This window comes from Zalophus californianus, chromosome 4 (genome assembly GCF_009762305.2).
Source record: "Zalophus californianus isolate mZalCal1 chromosome 4, mZalCal1.pri.v2, whole genome shotgun sequence".
Lineage (NCBI taxonomy): Eukaryota > Metazoa > Chordata > Mammalia > Carnivora > Otariidae > Zalophus > Zalophus californianus.
This window is the reverse complement of record NC_045598.1, coordinates 104123571-104144233: the sequence shown is the minus strand read 5'-3', so window position 1 is coordinate 104144233 and position 20663 is coordinate 104123571. Positions and strand designations below refer to the sequence as shown.

The following is a 20663-nucleotide window of genomic DNA, read 5'->3' as shown; positions in this document are numbered from 1 at the left end:
TTCCCTGACCGGGAATCGAACCCGGGCCGCGGCGGTGAAAGCGCCGAATCCTAGCCACTAGACCACCAGGGAACTGCAGGTCAGCTTCTCTTTAAAAGATCCTCTGACAAGAGTTAGCCCCCTGGCTTGATCTCTAGAAAGTCCCCTGGGTCTGCTTTTACCGTGTCTCCCGCTCTTTTAAGGAATTGTCCCCTAAAGCCATTCCCTACCCGCTTTCTCAAAGAATTCCACAGGAAAGACCGAGAGCTCGGCGGGACAGCGGTCCCGCCCCGAGGCCCGCCGGGTCCACGAGAGTTGGCACCAGTCGCCCGGCCGGGCCGCCGCTCAGAGTTGCCCTGGAGACGCGCCTTCGCGAGGCGGCCGCGTGTGGACACGACGTCGCCGGGAGGACGGGGGAGGGGGAGGCGCCCGGCTTCAGACGCCGGGGTCCCCAACATCACCCGGCGGACTCCGGGGGACGCAGCAGCCGAGGCGGCGCGGACCGAGACCGCTTTCGGGAAGGTTCGGCGGCCCCGAACCGGACCCCGGGTCTTCCCCCTACGACCCGCCGCCCTGCGCTTCCACCCTACCTCCGCCGCCGCTCTGCACGCTCGGGCCCTAACTGTTCTCTTGGACGCCGGCCTTGCTCCCGCCACACAGCCGCTCGGTCGGAAACTCGTGTGTCTTCTTTCGTTGGCCGCGGCCCTGGAGCCACGCTTCTCCTTGCGGCCCGCTTTCGGCAAACGACTCCCCCGGTACAGGCGGCGAGAAGGACTCCACTCGCGAGCCCCGCTCCGCTAACGCTTCAGGCTTTGGGACCTTTGACCTCGGGACCCGGCCTGGGCCGCCGTGGACACTCTCCCTGCGCTCTGCGCGTCAAACTAGCCTCTTCCGCGCCCGGCCTCCAGGGGCAGGGGCAGCGCCGGGCCCCCTCAGCGCGGCCCCTCTGGCCGGTGCGAGCCCTGCGCCCCTGCGTGCGGCCAGCGGACCAGCTCCGGGCGGCGTCGATTCAGTGCGTCGGGGCCGGCGACGCGCAGGTGCGCGATGCGCGCGGACGCGGGCGGCGAACTCGCGGCCCCCCCGCCCCCGCTGCCCTCGCGGCCCCGCAGCCCGCCCCCGCGGGCCCTAACGTCCCGGCCCGACCGAGCTGCCAGGACGCCCAGGCGGGAGGGACCGGGAGGAGAAGGGCAGCCTCCCCTCTCGGTCCTGCCCAGTATTAGGTTCCCAGAACGCTCTGGAAGAGACAGAGAGGGAGAGGTGGAAATAGAGCCAAGGGAAGGGAAGAACTCCGTGCGATTTTCCTCGTCTGAAAACCGCATGAAGATGAAATCGGGGTCCTGGCGCTGCTGAAGGTGAGTCGAGTTCCCGTCTTCAGTGGGAGCCAAAGTCTCGGCCTGGTTACCAGTGAGTAAGCACCCCTGTTCCTTTGGCATTTGAACGTCTCCCCCTGGGCTTTCTGTGGATTCTAAGGATGCAACTGGTTAAGTTTATTTTTTTAATGCACTTACTTGAAGTAAAAGTACTTTAAAATCTCTTAGCAAAGGAAATGGTTTCTGGTTCTTTTTGAACGAGGTCTTCCAGGGCTGGGGGAAACTAGAGAAAGCAACTACAGTTGAGAATCACACTTACCCAGGAACTGCACTTCAGCCAGGTGGGTTTGTCTCTTAGGCTGGGCCCATTTTATTTTAAATGCACTGTTGGTTGAGAATTGAGGACGTTCGTGATAAATAATTTAATTTTCATAGTTTTTAATTTAAGTACACATTTTAAAAGTCATAGAACAAGCACTTGAAGCCTACCATTTTTACAAAAATGGAAAAGAAAGATGATGTATAAATGAGAAAGCATCATAAAATGGCCTTTAAATATTGGTTGTTTCCACTAACGTTCCCTCCCCCTTGGATGGGTAACCTCTAATTCCTCTTTCTACAAAATCTGACAATCACTGCAAGACCCAGTATTCGACTTTCTAGTTCCAACCTACTCTTCCTTAGACCTTTTCTCAGCGTCTCCCCCTCATCTTTTCTAATACAATAAAACTCAATTCTTACTCAGCCTCCAACTTCAACCTCACAGTCTACTATCTGTCCAGTAAGTTAGAGACCCTCCCTGGACTTTATCTCCCTACAGAGAACAGAGAATTCCAAACCAAATGTTGTATTCATGGTCATAAATAATAGAAAATTTTGTTCTAGCCAAAGACCTAGAAAATGAACTTTTTTTTCAATAAAAATCTTGATTCATGGTTGAGTGTTGCAGACATTTCATCTCTCCATCAGCTCTAAAGGTAACTGGAGATTTATTTTTTCTGGAAGCTGCAATAGAGGATCTTTGGCTAAGGGATCAGACATAATATGTGAAGGCATAAGTCTTACAATGAAATGAGAGATGTTAAGGGACCACAGATCTTGATTTGTATGGTGGCTACTTTGGTATGTACACATTTCAAACTGTATTGAGCTGTGTGAAAAAGTCAAGCCTGGAAGACTTGAAGACTTTACTATTAAGCTGTTTATTACTATAAACAAGACAGTGTGGGAGTGGCAGAAGGATACATGTATATATAAATAGAACTGAATTGAGACACCTAAAATAGACCCACCTCTGGTCAAATTATTTTCCAAAAAGAGACACTAAAGCAATTCAGTGGGGAAAGGACTATCATTTCAACAAATAGCATTGGAACAACTAGATATCTAATAGTGAAAAAACCTACAGTCCCTACCTTACTATATACGTGAAAGCTAATTTGAGTTGGATCGTAGACCAAATGATACACACTACAACTACAGAGTTTTAGAAGAAAATATATGAGAATATTCTTATGACCCAGTGGTAGGCAAAGTAAATATTACACAAAAAAAAGTAAAAAGAGAAATGATAAGTTAGACTTTTACACCATTAAATATTAAAATGATAAATTAGATTTTAAAATATTAAACTAATATTAGTTTAATCAAGTATTAAATTAAACTTTAATAATATTCATACTTAAAATATTAAAATTATAAAATAATAAAAATATTAAAAATGTTTTCTCATTAAAGATACCATTCAGTGAAAAGGCAAATCACAGACTGAGAAAAAATATTCACAAAACATATCTGACAAAGACCCTATCTCCAGAATTTAAAATGACCTCCTATAATCAATATTAAAAACTGAAACACCCATTTTTTAAAATGGGCAAAAGCTTAAACAGACACTTCAGAGAGAAAGATATGACCAGTAAGCACATAAAAGAGTGCTTAATATCATTAGTTGTTAGGGAAATAGATATTAAAACTGCATTGAGATACCACTGCACCCAGTAGCATGGCTAAAATTATAAAGCCTGAAAACACCAAGTCTTGGTGAAGATGTGGAACAACCAGAACTCTCACACATTTTTAGTGGGAATGTGCTATAACCATTTTGGTTTTACAGTTTATCATACATTTAAACATAAATATACACCAACATCCCTTTATTCCCATAAATTCTTCACCTAGATATTCTTCCAAGAGAACTGAAAACATATGTCCAAACCGAAAAAATTATAACAAGAATGTTCATAGTGTTTTTATTCACAATAGCCCAAACTAGAAACTACTCAAGTGTCCATTATCAGGACACTGGTAAACAGACTGTGGTATACCCATATAATGGGATACTATTCATCAATAAAAAGGCATGAGCTTTTGATATACTCCACAATATAAATAAAACTCAGAGACATTATGCAGAATACAGCAGCATACACACTCCGTAATTCCATTTACAAGAATTTCTAGAAGCAAAACTAAAGTGCAAAATATCAGCACAATGATTTTCAAAAATAACGAAGAGAATAATGACAATGAGGATGATGATTCTACTGATTATGATATTACTGAGTAGCTACTAAATTCAGGCACAGCCAACAACGACAGAATGAAGTAGCTACTCTTATTATCCCCATTTTACAGAAGAAAGAATTGAGGCACATAAAGTTTGAGTTACTTCTCCAAGGCCACACAAGGGCAGAATCAGATTTACAAACCTGAGCAGAGCCTGTGCTCCTGAGCACAGATTGATCAGATCTTTCTTCTCAGTTTCTGGTATTTCTGGTTTTCTCAGATGTAGGGGTGAGAAGAGAAGAGAAAAGGAAAGAGAGGGCAAAAGGAGGCATGAGGGATAGAAACACAAAGATCTGTAGTCAACAAAGAGCAGAGCAGGAAACTATTATGAATGTTTTTACAGCAAAGGTTATAAAAATTTCTGGGAGGTTGGTGATCTGCAAGCAAGTCAAAGATTCTTTCGCCAAAGTGGCTAAGTATTGTGCTGAGGTCAGGAAATTAATCACAGATTTTAAAGCTGGAAACTAAAACATTAAAGTTTCTAGAAGAAAATGTAGGAAAATGTATTTACAGCCTTGGGCAGGAGAGATGTCTCAGAGTAAGATACCTTAACAATAAAAAAAAATAAATCAGATTCCATCAAAATTAATAACTTCTGTTCATCAAAAATCACCATAAGAAAGTAAAAAGGCAGTCCATAGAGTAAGAAAAGATATTTGCAATATTCTTATCTGAACATGACTTAAATATTGAATGGACAGAGAACTTTTTAGAAATCAATAATAAAAGCCAAAACATTAAAAATTAGCAAAATACCAGAATAGGCTTTATTCACAAAAGATAATTTCTAAATGGACAAAAGACATAAGGAAAGATGCTTATATCATTATTTATTAGGGAAGCACAAATTAAAACCACAGTGAGATACCTTTATGCACTCACAAGAATCGGTAAACTTTTAAAGAGGAAGAACACCAACTGCTGACAAGAATATAGAGTATCTATACCTTGTTGCTGTTAACAAGGTAAAATCACACATTCTGGAAAACTGTTTGGCAGTTCCTAATAAAGTTAAATTTACACCCATCCCCCGACCCAGCGATTCCACTACAAAGTATATACTCGAAAAATGAATGCACATGTATAAGGGCTTTGTTCACAGTGGCCAAAACTAGAAATTATCCAAGTATCCATCAACAGCTGTATGGTCACACACAGGAATAACACTCATTAAGAACACTGTAATAATACACTCAACAGCATGGATGCATCTCAAAAACATTATGTTGAATGGGGGGAAAAAAGCCAGACACACAAAAAAATATATTCACTTCTGTGAGTTTCAAAAACAGCCAACACTAACCTGTGGAGATAGAAATCTGAACCATTTATATCTACTTAATTATATGTTTTTGTTGAACCATTTTAAAGTAAGTTATATCATGATCATTGAACCTAAATACTTCAGCATGCAAATGACTTCACTGACTCCAATATTCCTTAATTCAGTCTTTCAATCCACTAGACTGGGGTCAGCGAACTTTTTTTGGTAAAGTGCCCAATAGTAAATATTTTAGGCTTTGTAGGCCATATGGTCTCTGTTGAAATTGCTCAGCTCTGCCATTGTAACACAAAAGCAGCCATAGATAATACATAAATGAGTAGTATGGTTGTGTTCCAATAAAACTTTATTTACTAAACAAGCTCTGAGTGGGATTTGGTCAGCAGGCCATAGTTTACTGACCCCTGCACAAACTCATGCCAGTGGGAATTCCTTCAAGCTGGCTATGTGTTTTTTTAAAGATCCTAGTGGATTGTTAATGAATCACTGCCTTCTGATCCAAGCTTTCCCATGGTCACTCTGTAATTCCCTGGCACCATTCCTGAAAGTAGTCATTTCTTTAAGAAATCTTTATTCGTTTTGTAGGGAATGGTATTAAAGATAAAAACCTGGATACTATGCATAATCATGGAACTTTGGATGATGTTGCTTTTAAATCAGTTCAGTTCACATTGCTATAGTAGATTGTAACTGAATTTATTTTACATATGTAAAATGTTCATTTGAAAATAACAGTATGATATCTGGGTGGCTTCGTGGGTTGAGGGGCCATTTCTTGATTTTGGCTCAGGTCATGATCTAAGGGTTCTGGGAGCGAGTCCCGAGTTGGGCTCCACACTTAGCCTGAATTCTGCTTCAGGAGTCTCTCTCCCTCTGCCCTACCCACCCCCCCCCTTACTTGCTCTCTCTCTAAAATAAATAAATAAATCTTTTTAAAAAACACTTTAAAAAATAACAGTGGTTTGCGACACCTGGCTGGCTCAGTCGGTAGAGCATCTGACTCTTCAGCTCGGGGTCATGAGTTCTAGCCCTATGTTGGGTGTAGAGATTACTTTTCAAAAAATAATAAAATTAATTAATTTAAAAAATAACAATGATTATGCCTGTTTGGGGCCTTGTAATTTTTTCTTTTCTCTTGGGCTCAAAATCTTGATTGCCAGTTAACAAAGTTACTTATCTAACTTGTTGCTAAAATGTAAATAAAGTCCTTTCAAAACAACAAAAAGAAAGCAGAATGGTTTGCTTAAGCGAAGTAAGTAGGTGGGAATTGGTTGAAAAGGGCCGTACTGATGTTTCTGGGCTGATGGAAATTTTGTATAGCTTTATCTAGGTGTGGATGTTTTTACATCAAAAATATTAAAGGAGGCACGCCAAATGCCAGCGGGTCTATGGCGCGCCGTGATCGTATAGTGGTTAGTACTCTGCGTTGTGGCCGCAGCAACCTCGGTTCGAATCCGAGTCACGGCAGTATCTGGCATCTTTCTTGACAAAATTGGAAAAGTGTTTTAGCCTTGGTTTTAATCCCCTCACCACTTTTTGTGGCCGAAGATCAGGGTTTGCGGTGGCCCTCTAATACTTTGCAGTCAGGAGAACGGGAGGAAACCCGCCGGTGCGCTAAGCTGGGGTCAGGTATTCATTCGGTCTTCCAGAACCGTGCCCTACATCTGAGCATGCGCAGAACTATCCCAAAAGATTAAAGTACCATTTGTAGTTTCCACTTATGTAACGGTGTAGGCATAACCGTTTTTCTGGTTGAGATATTTCAGATGTGGATGGGGCCTTTTTAGACACTATGACAATGTGCTTTTTATGAGTTTGTATTCAACAGGGTATTTTACAATAAAATCTAATAAAACCTGAACTCAATGCCCTTCTCTACCCCTCCAACCCAATTTTTTTGCTAATAGTACATATTGAAGTCTAATTCACATAGAATACAAAGCACAATCTTAAGTGCACAGCCTAATGAGGCTTGATGAAGGCCAGATACTGCTGTGACCTAGATTTGAACCATGCTCGCTGCAACTACAACACAGAGTGCTTAACCACCATACCATCACAGCACACAGCAAGGCTGCCAGCAATTGGTATGTGTCCTTTAATATTTTTGATGCAAAAAATATTCACAACAGTTTCCTGCTTTGTTCTTGAACAACTACAGGTTCTTGCACTTTTCTCTCAGGTCCTCTCTCTCCATTTGTCCCTTTCCCCCCCTTCTGATACAAAATTAAAAAACAATTCTCATCTCTCAGGATCTGGCCAGTACATCTCCACCAGCCTCTTGGGTGGTCTCCTTGTCCTCAACCATGCCTCTCCTACTTTTTTCCATTCTCCTGAAGGTTCCCTTTTGGCCCCGACCCTTTTCCTGCTCCCTCACACTGGCCCCATCGACCCCACTGAAGATGGAACGCATTTGAATTGAGAGCTCGGCGCTTAAGCTGCACAGATGATACACTGTAGGTCCCTCTGTTGCCCAGCCCATGGGACACTGCAGGCTTCGGAATCAATTGACCAAAATAAAACATTTTGAAAAGAACTTCCCCCTTTTAAAAACATTTTTCTATTTCAGCTCTCAGAGTTCTTCAAAGGATTAAAAGTTTAAAGGTGACAACGTATGGGAAAAAATGACCAACCAAAGGAGAAAAGCAAAGACTATTTATACAGAACTTGCTGAAGCAAGGGCGTCAGCCATGGTCACTTGCATTTAAAAAGAGACAAAAGCTGCAGGAGGAGTGGGAAAGCTTTATAGTAGGAAAAAGGGAAGAGTTAAGGTGTACCCTCTTTGGAGGCTGTTGGCATGGGAAAGCTGTAGGTGGGTAACTAGAAACTGAGCGTCCTGTATGACTGGTTAGGGTGCATATTTGACATTCTCTGGTTGTTCCTAAGTTGCAGTGGGGATAAAAATTAGGGAAGCTGTAAGTTATCAGATCCTGGCCATTTTGAGCCAGTTGTTCCACAGGTTTATTTTTTAGCTTCTTGGATTGTTACTAGAGTTAAAAGCCTGACTTCCTACAAATCTGCCGACTTCTAGCAGGCTGCTTCCTAGGAGGTGGCTGCAGCTGGAGGACCAGAGTTCATCAGAGTATATATATATATACACATAAACATATATATGTGTGTGTGTACACATATATATATACGGTTTAGCCTTTGTCCCTTTGTAGTTCAGACTCTCAAATGCATTAATTCAGCAAGTCCTAATTGATTGCCCTGGGCATTCAGCTTCCCTTGGGCCCCCTCAACTCAGCCTAGTGGGTAGAGGGGTGGTGGGGTCGCCGGCCCGGATGTCTCCGGAGGTTCTGGCTTCTGAGGTTGGTGAAGGGCAAGGTGGGGCGAGGCCATTCGGGTGCCCCAGTTTCGGAATCCCCTAATGCATCGGTTTCAAACGCGACGAACAGCTTGATTTGTCACTCTAATCTCTTCGGTTTTCCAAGGCTTTGGAGCCTGCCCAATCACACAGCAGACGTTGGTAGCCATTTGCGTTTAGTGAGGGATCACTCTCTATTACAATGAAGATAAAGAGCACATCGCGTCTCTGTGGCGCAATCGGTTAGCGCGTTCGGCTGTTAACCGAAAGGTTGGTGGTTCGAGCCCACCCAGGGACGGTGAGGGCCTTTTTACATTGGTTTGTTTCTCGCGGATTCGCCTTGGCAAAGAGCAAGATTCCTCACTTCCCTCTTTTCAAGTGACATAAGGGCCCCTCCTCGAGCTCCCTGACCTCCCAGAAGATCTGCCAGGAAGAAACGTAGTTAGGAAATGCGGAAGTTCCTAGAAACAAGGAACAAGAGAGGCTTGATGTAATCCGTCTTCAAGAGCGTGTATTGTGGAATGGAATCTTGTTTCTTGGGGCTAGTAACAAATTTTAGGTACCTCAATTTTTCAGCTGTGTAATAGCCTCTTGCGGGATGTGTCTGGATCTGGTAATTGCTCAATCAATAATGCTATCAGTAGAATCATGAACATTATTATCATTATCATCCGCATTAGTTTTGATGAAGGCATTTCTTTGTAACATTACTTAATCTTTTATGTGTTATTTTAAAAAATAAGTTGGTCTTATGATAATCAAATAATCCTGCAGTCATCATCTGTGTATCCATATCTTTTGCCATTTACAGAAGTATTTCTATAGGATAGAGTCCTGTAAATGCAATTGCTCTGTCATAGTAGTTACAGTATATTTTTTAATGTAAATAAGAAATCCTGTAAATTTACCATCCATTGTAGTGGTACCAATTTATACTTCAATTTATTTTTCTTACTAGGAGAATTCTTTTCCTCGCTAGTACAACACACTTTCTGTACACTTATCTTTGATCATCTAATAAGGGTAGTGTTGTCTTCCTCACTTAACTAACAGGGAGATACAACAGATGACATGGTGGGCATTAATCAGTAGGATATCTGTGCATCTACTCCTTAACTAAACTGCCAAGATATTTTTATATAACTGTAATTGATTTCTGTGGAGACCTGTCAACCATGTGCAGAGAAGCCTGGCCAGTGTGGGCCTCTTTAATAGCTTTGTGCCAAGCAGCTTACCCAGAGGGAGAAAAAACTCACTGGTCCCAGACATTTGTCCTTCTTCCCCTCTCTCTATAAATAGCAAGGGTGAATTAGTATGTTGTCTGTATTAGGCTTCTCCAGATAAACAGAATCAATATAGAACTAATATACACAACATACTAATTCATCCTTAGCACTTCAGATAGGTAGGTAGGTAGATAGATGATAGATAGATAGATAGATAGATAGATAGATAGATAGATAGATAGATAGACTGAAAGATAAGATAGTTGGATAGTTTGACTCCAAAGGCGCTCTGCTGACAAAATTTTCTCTTCTTTCAGGAAGGTTAGTCTTTCTCTACTAAGGCCTTTAACTGATTGGGTGAAGCCCACTCCACATTATGGAGGGCAATCTGCTTTGGTCAAAGTCTACTGATTTAAATGTTAATCTCATCTAAAATGTCTTTACCAGAACATCTAGAATATTGTTTGGCCAAATATCTGGGTGCTGTGACCTCGCCAAATTGACACATAAAATTAACCATCACTCATACTATATTATTCCCTAACAGTTTTTGGCAGCTATTTCCACAAAAAGTCACATACTGAGACACATCATTGTAGCCAAGAGAATTCTGCATCTGACAGGGGTACCTTGTGTTAGAGCCATTGGTTCATGTTCCCTTGATTTTTCTGTTGAACCTCAAGAGCAGAAATTGAGCTCTATGACTTTTACATACTATGTGTAATTCTTGGACAATACTTTTTCTTTCTCATTTGTACATTGTCAATTATTTTCTCCCATCAGTGGTATCAGTGTGGAATTCTGGTTTTGCTTTTATGAAATGAACATCCAGAGAAGATCTCTGTTGGGTGGTGGTTCACAAGGATCCATTCTCTGTTGGATGGTAGATGACAGATAATCTATTCTGTGAATCCTTTATGATTGGCTCTTTGTCCTGAAGTTTTTGGTATTTTCTGGTGTTTGAGTCTACAGTGTTGAGAATCTGTTCACATCTGATCCTACACTAGATAAAATTCTATGGGTCCAAAAGTGGAATACTATCTATAACAAGAATGATCTCAACACATGGTGATTCTCCCCTAAGAACTCTTGACTTTAATAAATTGCTTTACATAATGGAGATCATAGAAAAGAAAGGAAACTGAATTTCTGGTATCCATTAGTCTGTTTATGTAGTCTATACTGAAGTTACTAAATGATAGAATAATTTCACAACTGTTTAAATCAGGCTAAAGAGAGGAGGAAAATGATATGTATGTCATTACAATAAGCAATTAAGTCAACAAATAGGGTTTCTGGCAGTTATATAAACCAGGATTTAATAATTTCCAGAACTGTTAACTAGTTCATTCTTTTATTAAAAAAAGAAGAAAAATCCTCTTAAAATGGATTTTTAAAAACCAATAAAATTCAGTGAGCATAATGCAAAAGACTCTGTCTGAGAAGGCCCTACTGCACTGAAAAGGCTATCACAAAATTACTTAGATTTCCAGCAGTGTGTCTTCTCCATACACTTAATGGTACATAGTTATTTCCTTTTATTTTCCTCACTGATAAGCATTTTTAATAAATGCCATTGCCTCTTTTCCTTTCAATGGTGTTATTACTTTCTACAATTAGTTCTTTTAGAATTCCCAATAGTTTTAGGAGATTTTTCCATTGTATAATTATAAATTGTTTTCTAAGGAAACTAATTGGTATAATTTGTTTTCTTCTAAAGGGTATAGACAGATTAGGTTTCTAACAATTCAAAGGAGGTACTGCCCAGATTGGTTTTTGGATCCTAATAATCACTTACATGAATTGAAAATAAGAGAAATTAAGTATTTCTTTTTTTTAAATTTTTTTTTAAGATTTTATTTATTTATTTGACAGAGAGAGACACAGGGAGAGAGAGAGCACAAGCAGGGGGAGAGGGAGAAGCAGGCTTCCCGCTGAGCAGGGAGCCCATTGCAGGGCTCGATCCCAGGACCCTGTGATCATGACCTGAGCTGAAGGCAGATGCTTAATGACTGAGCCCCCCAGGCACCCCGAGAAATTAAGTATTTCAACCAAAAAAAAAGAAATTTTACTATTTATGCTTAAATTTTCAGAGAGTATTTGGCTCCTTTCAACTTCGATAGGTAATTATTTTGTGCTTTTTCTATGTGATATTCTGACATTATTATTTCTGAGTAATCAAATGACTTTCCCCTGCTCACATCAAAATGCTGCCTGGACCATGGTCATGTGGCCATTCTAACTACTACTACAAAAAAAAAAAAGAAAAGAAAAAAGCAATTACTCATATCTTATTAAGAACCTAACATGCTGGGGCGCCTGGGTGGCTCAGTCGTTAAGCGGCTCAGGTCAAGATCCCAGGGTCCTGGGATTGAGCCCTGCATCGAGCTCCCTGCTCAGCGGGAAGCCTGCTTCTCCCTCTCCCACTCCCCCGGCTTGTGTTCCCTCTCTTACTGTGTGTCTCTCTGTCAAATAAATAAATAAAATCTTTAAAAAAAAAAAAAGAACCTAACATGCTAAGAATTTTACCGGTTTGTAATGTATGAGAATTTCTATTCTGGCTTGTTGTTCTTAAACTAGAACATGTGATTTAAAGTTATCACTGACTTTGGTTCAAATAACAAAACAGCTTAAGCTTTAGATACTCCACAGATTAACAAGACTATTCTATTAATTAGAATAGTCCAGAACAGTAAAATTACCCTTTAATAATTTACTGGCCAGCCATACAAAAGCCATTTTACCTTTTTGAAGTGAGGACTTAAACAATCAATCAGTCAATTAAAAAAGTTCACCTGTTAGCTACGGTTGATCAAAGTGATTCTTGAGCCTATTATCCTATTTAGGCCTCCACTGACTAGAAACTGGGTATGAAGTGCGTTCAGCACTTCTTAGGATATCTGTAATTATACTCATACTTTTTTTTGACCTGCTTCCACTAATACTCATGTGTTTAAATGTTGGTACAGAACCATTATCAGGTGGTAACATCGAATTGATGTATCAAAAAGAAACTGAGCCTCTCATGGTCAAATTAGCTCCATTTGAAGCAGAATTTTGACGAAACACTGACAGCTTAAAAATTCTGAAGAGGAAAAGATACAAATCTGATTTCAACAGATGGACTACTGGTAGGGATAACTTGTCATGTACAGTTTTTAGCTAAACTTCCAATTCTATTCAGAAAACCTCCAAATCACTGAAATTGGTTTCCTTCATGACCCAGTGAAATTGCTCCCAGGGCAGACTGCTTAGTCCTTTTACAGATTCCAGAATATCAGCTTATGGAATAAAAAGAAAGAAGGGGAAAGAGAGAGAGATCCATTATTCTCTGATTGTGTTTTCTTTTCTCCCCTCTCACCTATTTTGTTTTAATATAATTTTTTGGAGAGAGACTTTGTTTAAAGATCAGCAGTTTATGAGAGTGAATTTATGTACTGATAATTGTCTCGTTCACTTCGAATGGGAATGTAATTTGGTGCAACAGTTTTGGAAAATTATTTGACACTATCCACTTAAAGTGACCGTAAATATAAACATAGAAATAGATATAAATATAGATAGGGAAATAAGCATATGTGTATATATCCTGTGACCCAACAATTCCAATTTTAGCTAAATAGCCTGGAACCATACTGCTAACCTGATAGTCAGTGACACATGTTGAAATGGTAAAATTTTGGATATATCAAGCTAAATAAAATATATTAAAAATTATTTCGCTTAGTGGCGCCTGGGTGACTCAGGTGGTTAAGCATCTGCCTTTGACTCAGGTCATGATCCCAGGGTCCTGGGATGGAGCCCTGGGTTGGGGCTCCCTGTTCAGTGGGGAGTCTGCTTCTCCCTCTCCCTTTCTCTCTGCCCCTCCCCCACTCATGCTCTCACGTTCTCTCTCTTTCTCTCTCTCTAATAAATAAAATCTTTTAAAAATTATTTCACTATTCCTTTTTACTTTTTAATGTGGCTACTAGAAAATATAAAATTACTTTGTGGCTAGCATTAAATTTCTATTGGAGAACACTGCTTTGGAGAAAGGTATGCATATGTTCACCAAAAAGCATGTAAATAATGTTTATAATTGCTTTATTCCAAATGACTCTAATTTGGAAACAAATCAAATGTGCAACAAGAGCAGACTAAATAAATTGTGATATAATCATATGATGGAATATACACAACAATAAAAACCTATGGAAAAAATATGGATACATCTATACCATAGTTTAGAGTGAATGGAGTCAGATTATCCCCTGCGCGTGGGCGCTTGCATGTGCGCACGTGCACGCACACACACACACACACACACACACACACAAACACACACAAAGCCCCAGAGTATTTACTTTCTGATTCCATTTATGTGAAAGCAAAGAACAAGCAAAACTGAATGGTAATAGAAATTTAAGGAAGGCTAACTCCGTGGACTGTTGCCTGGGAGGAGGCATGAGGAAGCTGGAAATGTAATGTACCTCAGTCTGGGTAGTGGTTACTCAGGTGGGTTTGCATTAATCAAGGAACTCTTAACTGCACGCTTAGTGTACTTTACATTTCTTATAACTGAGTAGATATCATTAAAAGGCTCCTTAATTAGCTAAGGTTTGCCAAACTGGTAATGAAATTTATTCTCCTGGGAAAGCCTAGGCTAGGATGCACAGTAGGTTCTCCTTAGGAAACTAGAGAAAGAAGAACAAATTAAACCGTAGGGAAGCAGAAGAAAAGAAATAATAAACATTAGAGCAGAAGTCAATGAAATTGAAAACAGGAAAATAGTAGAGAAAAACAACAAAGCCAAAAGCTGGCTCTTTGAAAAGATCAATAAAATTAATAAACCTCTAACCAAGCTAACCAATAAAAGAAAGAGAAAAGGCACAAATTACTAATCTAAGAAATGAGAGAAGCCATCAGTACTGATCCCATGGACATTAAAGGGTAATAAAGGAATATTATGAAAAACTCTACGGCCACAAATGTGATAACTCAGGTGAAATGGACCACTTCCCTGAAAGACATAATCTACCAAACACACACAAGGAGAAATAGATAATCTGAATAGACATATATCTATTAAAGAAATTGAATCAACAATTAATAACCTCCCAGAACACAAAATATGTTCCAAGTATTTATTATGATATTTTGGGTGTCTTTATACTTTTCACTTTCTACTTATTTGACAACATTCTGATGACTGTCTCCCTTTTTTGAGTACACTTATGTGAGATAACTCATTCACAGTCCCTTACTTACTACTAATATTTAAATATAATTTTATATTAATCTCTGTATATATATCATATTCTGAGATTGACACACTTCCATGGAAAGTTTAGCCCCTGAACCACTAGAAGACAACTTAGTCCTTAAATAAAGACAGTTCCAGTCTTTATTGGTATGGTTAACAAATCGATTGTAATTCTGTGTTTAAACCTCTGCTTCTGCATTCTGCTCCTCGTGCCTCGCCCCCTGCCTCTGAGGGGTCTTGGAGACCCATTTTGCTTTTGCTTTGCTCCAGGATACTCTTTTGCTCACAGGAGGGACTTGGGGAATGAAGAGGAAATAGTATATAGAGTCAAAACCCCTGAGGTGCTAGACCTTCCCTGGGCTCAGCCATTTGGCTCCTGTTAAAGGTTGCTTCTCCATCACCATTCAAGTCCTACCACAAAGCTTCATCCTCCTCTGTCCTCTAAGGACATTAGTTCTGTGACTTCCATTCTTACACTGCAATCTTATCTGTGCAATAGAGAGATTAGCTTTGCAAAATGCAGTAAACACCCTTCTTGGGAATCAAATCCAGTGTTCTGGCCATGGGACAAAAATTCTACCACTGACCCACAATGGCTGACATGACTGTCTTATTCTTAAATCACCTAATTAACATAGATTGCCTAGCTTTATGTGGTCTCCCACCACCAAACCTGGATTTGCACTCTCTTTTCCCAGGGGCCTTCAAAAACAGGAAAACTGCAATGACCACCACCTCACACTTGGGCCAACACAGTGCTGCATCAATATAAATCAGTTAGTTCGGAGGAAGGTGTGAAGCCACCACCTGGGTAGAACCTGTGACTAGCCAAGGGACCGAGACCCCACCTGTGAGAGAGCAGGACTGGCTGGGGCTCCCAGTCCCTTGGGGAAAGTGTGTGGATCTGATGAGGAAGCAGAGGCAGCAGGAGAGATGGCCCTGGGGCTGAACTGACATTCAGCTTTATCAAGGCAAATAGAGAAAGCCATTCAGAATTGTTCTGGAGTGTAAGATCTTATTAAATCTGTTTATTGCTACAAGGAAATAAAGCAAATGATTTTATGGTAAAATGATTATTCTGTAACCTGTGCTGTCCTGCACTGTAGCCACTAGCCCCATGTGGCTATTTAAATTTAAATTAATTATTATTAACTAAATAAAATTCAGTTTCTCAGCACTAGCCACATTTTAAATGTTCAATTACCACATGTTTCTAGTGGCCACCGTATTGGAAACTGCAGACCTAGCTCATGAGGTTAGTCAGTTGCACATAAGATTTTTTATTTCAAAGTCCTGACTTCTCACTCACCATTAAATTGATTTTAGTTGATTTAGTTCATCCCTAGTATCAGCAGCTTTGGGGTCTATACTGATCACTAAGTGGTCCCTGAGCTTTGAGAGAAAGACATTCCTGTTTTCCCTGGGCTAGTAGAGAGGAACCATTCCATGCCCTGGCTACTGCAGGGCAGTGGTAAACCAGGCATGACCAGGGTCTTGCATTGATCATTCCAGCCCCAGCGTTGCTCTAGGTTACTCTAAAGGCTGCCTCTGCCCACAAAGGAATGCTTGTGGAAGCTCATGAGCTCTGCTTCAGTGCTAACCCCTCTGCCTCCCCAGCAAAGACCCCTGAAGGGTCCTGACCAGAGACTGATGGAAAATATTCTCTCATCTTCCTCTCCAACTGTGGAAGCCCATTTCAGTGTTGTCATGCACTGTAATCCAACATCTATTTTAAGTCTCACAGAACATGAATTTGGGGGCTTTGGCATACGATAGACTGGCTTGATCTTGCCTCTTCCACTAGCTCTGGCCTGTCAGTCAAATTTTGAGTTTTTTACATTTCAGCTTCCTCCTCTATAACAATAGAGATAGTATTTACTTTGAATTGCTGCAGTGAGAATTAAATTACCTATTATACTTTATGCCAATTTACATTTACAATTTAACTTCTTTTTAAAATATTTTAATGTTATTTTACATAACAGACTACCCAAATACTTTTGGAAAAGTCCAAGTATGTACCAGTAATCTATTTTTGTTGTTTTTAAGAAATCAAAAGAGGAAAATTTAATTTACCTAGAATTTGTAGACCTCCTCTTTCAGTGATGAGGGGTATCTGTAGCAAACCGGCCCATGCACTGCAAAAAAGTAGATAAAATCCGGTTTAAAGGAATTGTTTGAAGTCTTTGGAAGGCCACCAGTGCAGCTAGGACCCAGAGAGCCAGCAAGAGAGGTGCTCATTGGAATGAAACTAAATTTCTGCCTTTTCCCCTCAAGGCATTGGCCTGGGCAGGAATCAGAGACTGAGAAGCTGGGGAGAAAGCAGCTACTAAGAATCAGAAAAAAATAGCAACACTTTAAATAATCCATAGGGGGAAGCAAAGAGGGGGCGCTGGGAAGACCTGTAGGGCTGTCCAGCTATTTGGACTTGAGGAGTCAAGATCCTGGAGCGCCCTGGGATGTCAGCTGGATGCTTGGTAAAGGTTTCGCCCTTGTTAACCTTAAAAATAAAACTGCCAGTTATTTTACCAACAAAAGATGGGTTTATTGGAGAATAGAAGAAAGTTGCAATCCACAAGCAAGCTATAGCAAAACCACTGGCAAGTCCCCCCAACAAAGAAGCAGAAAGTTATTTTATAAAGTAAAAGGGGAAGTTGGGTAGGTGTTCTAAACAAAAAGGTCTACTGCAGTAAACTGGGAGTTCAAAGTATAGTGGCTTTTCATTGGCTGAGTTGTGACTGTTTTGCTTTGGCTGTACTTCTGCTGGGGAAGGAAGAAAGTCTATCTTTCTACTCTTCCTCCTGCTGGGATAGTAAAGTAATAGCCACTTGCGAGGTCCTTCTCTTCCTCTTGGGTCGGCGATTTAGTAGGGTGTGATACCTCCCCCTAACGAATCTCTCCACTCCAGGAGGCTGAATCTGGAGGTTTCCCGTTTCTAATTTTCACACCCTCAAGGCATTTGCAAATTTAGCTACCCGCAGGGAAGAAGCTATGAAGGCAAGCTGAGTGGGACTGAAAGAAGAGCAGTTTCAGTGGTACCATGGTGCAGAGGAAATAAATATAAATAGAAGTTCAGGACCTTCCAAAGAGAAGGAACCTCTCAGACAGCAGCCCTAAAGATCTACTGCCTCAGAATGCAGGCAAAACCAGATCTAGACTGAGACTTCCAATCAGTGCAAACAAACTGAAACAGCTTAATCATGAGATGAATTGAGATGATTTGCCTCTGTCTCTCCCGAAAGATAACATTATCCAAAGCCTCCATAGTTTTTCACACATCAGGCCCATCATTCAATCATATTTTCCAGGAATACAAAGAAATAAGAGCAAGCGGGGGCGGGGAGCAAACAATAGAAACTGACTCACAACATGATTGAGCTATTGGACTTCTCAGGAACACTAAAATATATATGTTTTAGGGTTTCGAGGACATAGATGACAAGACAGAAATTTACACTGGAGCTTAGGAATCTATTGAAAACTCAAATGGAAATCCTAGAACAGAAATATGTGATAACGAATTTTAAAAAGCAACATACGGTTTTAACAGCAGTTTGGACCCAGTTGAAGAGGAATTAGTAATTGAAAAATAATAAGTATAAAATATCTAGTTGAAGTATGTATAAGAGCTAAAAGGAAGGGAACTTCAGAGAGGAGAGTTTTTAAAAAAGTACATGTCATGGGGCGCCTGGGTGGCTCAGTCCTTAAGCATCTGCCTTTGGCTCAGGTCATGATCCCAGGGTCCTGGGATCGAGCCCCACATCAGGCTCCCCGCTCAGCGGGAAGCCTGCTTCCCCCTCTCCCACTCCCACTGCTTGTGTTCCCTCTCTCGCTGTGTCTCTCTCTGTCAAATAAATAAATAAAGTCTTTATAAAAAAAAGTACATGTCATGTTTTTAAAGAGCTAATGTACCTGTATTTCCATTAGGAGATGGAAATTGGATTAAAATCACTTTTGTAAAATGTGATGGTCAATTAAAAAATAACTGATGAGCTATCAAGCCAAATGTACAAGAAATCTATCAATTTCAAACAAGATTAAAAACAAAAGAACTTGTTTTGTTCTCTTTAATCAAAAGCAAACAGAAAAGTCATAGGAACATCTGGAAGAAAACAACTTATGTTATATTCATTATTAAAGGGCTAAAATACTATAATTTTCAATCTACATTTAATCCCTGACAAAATATCTTTCAAAGTAAAGGTGAAATAAAGGCCTTTCCAGATAAGCAGAATACCTTCAGAAAAGGAAATACAAAAGAGTTCCTCAGGTGGAAGTGATCCCAAGGGAAATATGGAAATGAAAGAAGGAATGAAGAGCAATGGATATGTTAAGTATGTGAGCAAGTCAAATAAATATTACTGTCCCAAGCAATAATAATAATGTCTGTGTAATTTAAATATATTTTGAAATAAAATTAATGACAAAAACTCAAAAGGCAGGAGAGTAAATGGAATTAATATCAGTAAAGTCCTAGTGCTGCCAAATGAATTGGGGAGACCCTGGGGCCCTGGGGCCTTGATCCAGCTCATCCCAAATGTGTCGCTGAAGGTTCTTGGTCTTGTCTCAAGAAAGAATTCAAGGACTGACCTGCAACACAGAAGAGTAACACAAGCAGGAAAGTTTATTAAAGTGAAAAATACACTCTCAAGATAGAGCAGGTGAGCTAGAGAGAGAGAAAGAGAGGGAGAGGGAAGGTGAGAGAGGGAGAGGGCTCCAGCTATGCACCCTGGGGGTTTGGTTTCAATCTTTTATTGACAGTTGTTAAGTAGGGGATGGAAGATTCATTTCTTGGGGTGGGGATTGCTTCCAAGTAGGGTTTCTCATCTTTTCATCCTTATTTGGTCAGGGGTTTCCTGTCCTGGCACCCACCATCTTGGGCCTGCCTGGTCTGATCCAGCTTCAGTGGAGTGCTGCCAGGACAGGCCTCTGACATGACTTACTCTTTGCTGGCCTCCAGGTATCCTGTGAGAACATAACTGCCTACTCCAACACTAACATAGTCTAGAAAATATGAAAGTTCTAATTTATATTAGAGTCTTTTGTTTAGATTTTACAGAAGATATAAAAGTAAAAAAAAATAGGTATCAGAAAACTAAAAGCTGAACAATTATTTTTGTATAATTTCAACAATTTAAAAAATATAATCAATCTTGTTCTTATGTTAACAATATGTTACTGTGCTATGATTTACAAACAATACACCTATATAAAGTGTACAATTTGATGAATCTCGACAAATGTATACACCCTTATAACCATCAACCAGACCAAACTTTATGGAACATCAACTCAGGAAGTTTCCCTCATGTAAGTTTCCAGCCATAATACTTCAAAGAAGTCACCACTCTTCTGATTTCTAGACTATAACTCATTTTTGCCTCTTCCATCTGTTCTGGGACTTTATGTAACTGGAATCATACATGAGTAACACACAGGAACATTAAAATAACTATGTTTCAAGGGCGCCTGGGTGGTCCAGTCAGTTAAGATTTTACTCTTGATTTCTACTCAGGTCATGATCTCAGGGTCATGATCTAGGGTTGTGAGATCGAGCCTCGCATCAGGCTCTGGGCTGGGCATAGGCCCTGTTCTCTCTCTCCCATCACTCTGCCCCTCCCCTGCTCACTCTCTCTCAAATGAATGAATAAATTTTTTTAAAGCTGTTTTAGATATTCAAAAACGTCCTTTTGCAGAGGCATCCTTTGCTGAACATACTGTTTTGGAGGGATTTGTCCATGTTATTGTG

General features: G+C 40.4%; 1 protein-coding gene and 3 non-coding genes across 5 annotated transcripts in view; 3 read left to right on the top strand and 1 right to left on the bottom strand.

Annotated features, from left to right (window-relative positions):
• On the bottom strand, nt 1–72 carry TRNAE-UUC. Its single transcript has one exon. It is a non-coding gene; the product is annotated as a tRNA-Glu (tRNA).
• A 997-nt stretch (nt 73–1069) lies between these two features.
• Nucleotides 1070–20663, top strand: part of LOC113931120 (myomegalin) — a 44953-nt gene continuing 25359 nt past the window's right edge. Inside the window, exon 1 of one of the 2 annotated variants that reach the window (XM_027608918.2) lies at nt 1070–1331. The gene's annotated coding sequence lies outside the window, so the exon portion shown is untranslated. The remainder of the gene's footprint in view (nt 1332–20663) is intronic. The other variant, XM_027608912.2, reaches the window with a different exon arrangement.
• TRNAH-GUG lies at nt 6535–6606 on the top strand. Its single transcript has one exon. It is a non-coding gene; the product is annotated as a tRNA-His (tRNA).
• TRNAN-GUU lies at nt 8671–8744 on the top strand. The gene has a single exon. It is a non-coding gene; the product is annotated as a tRNA-Asn (tRNA).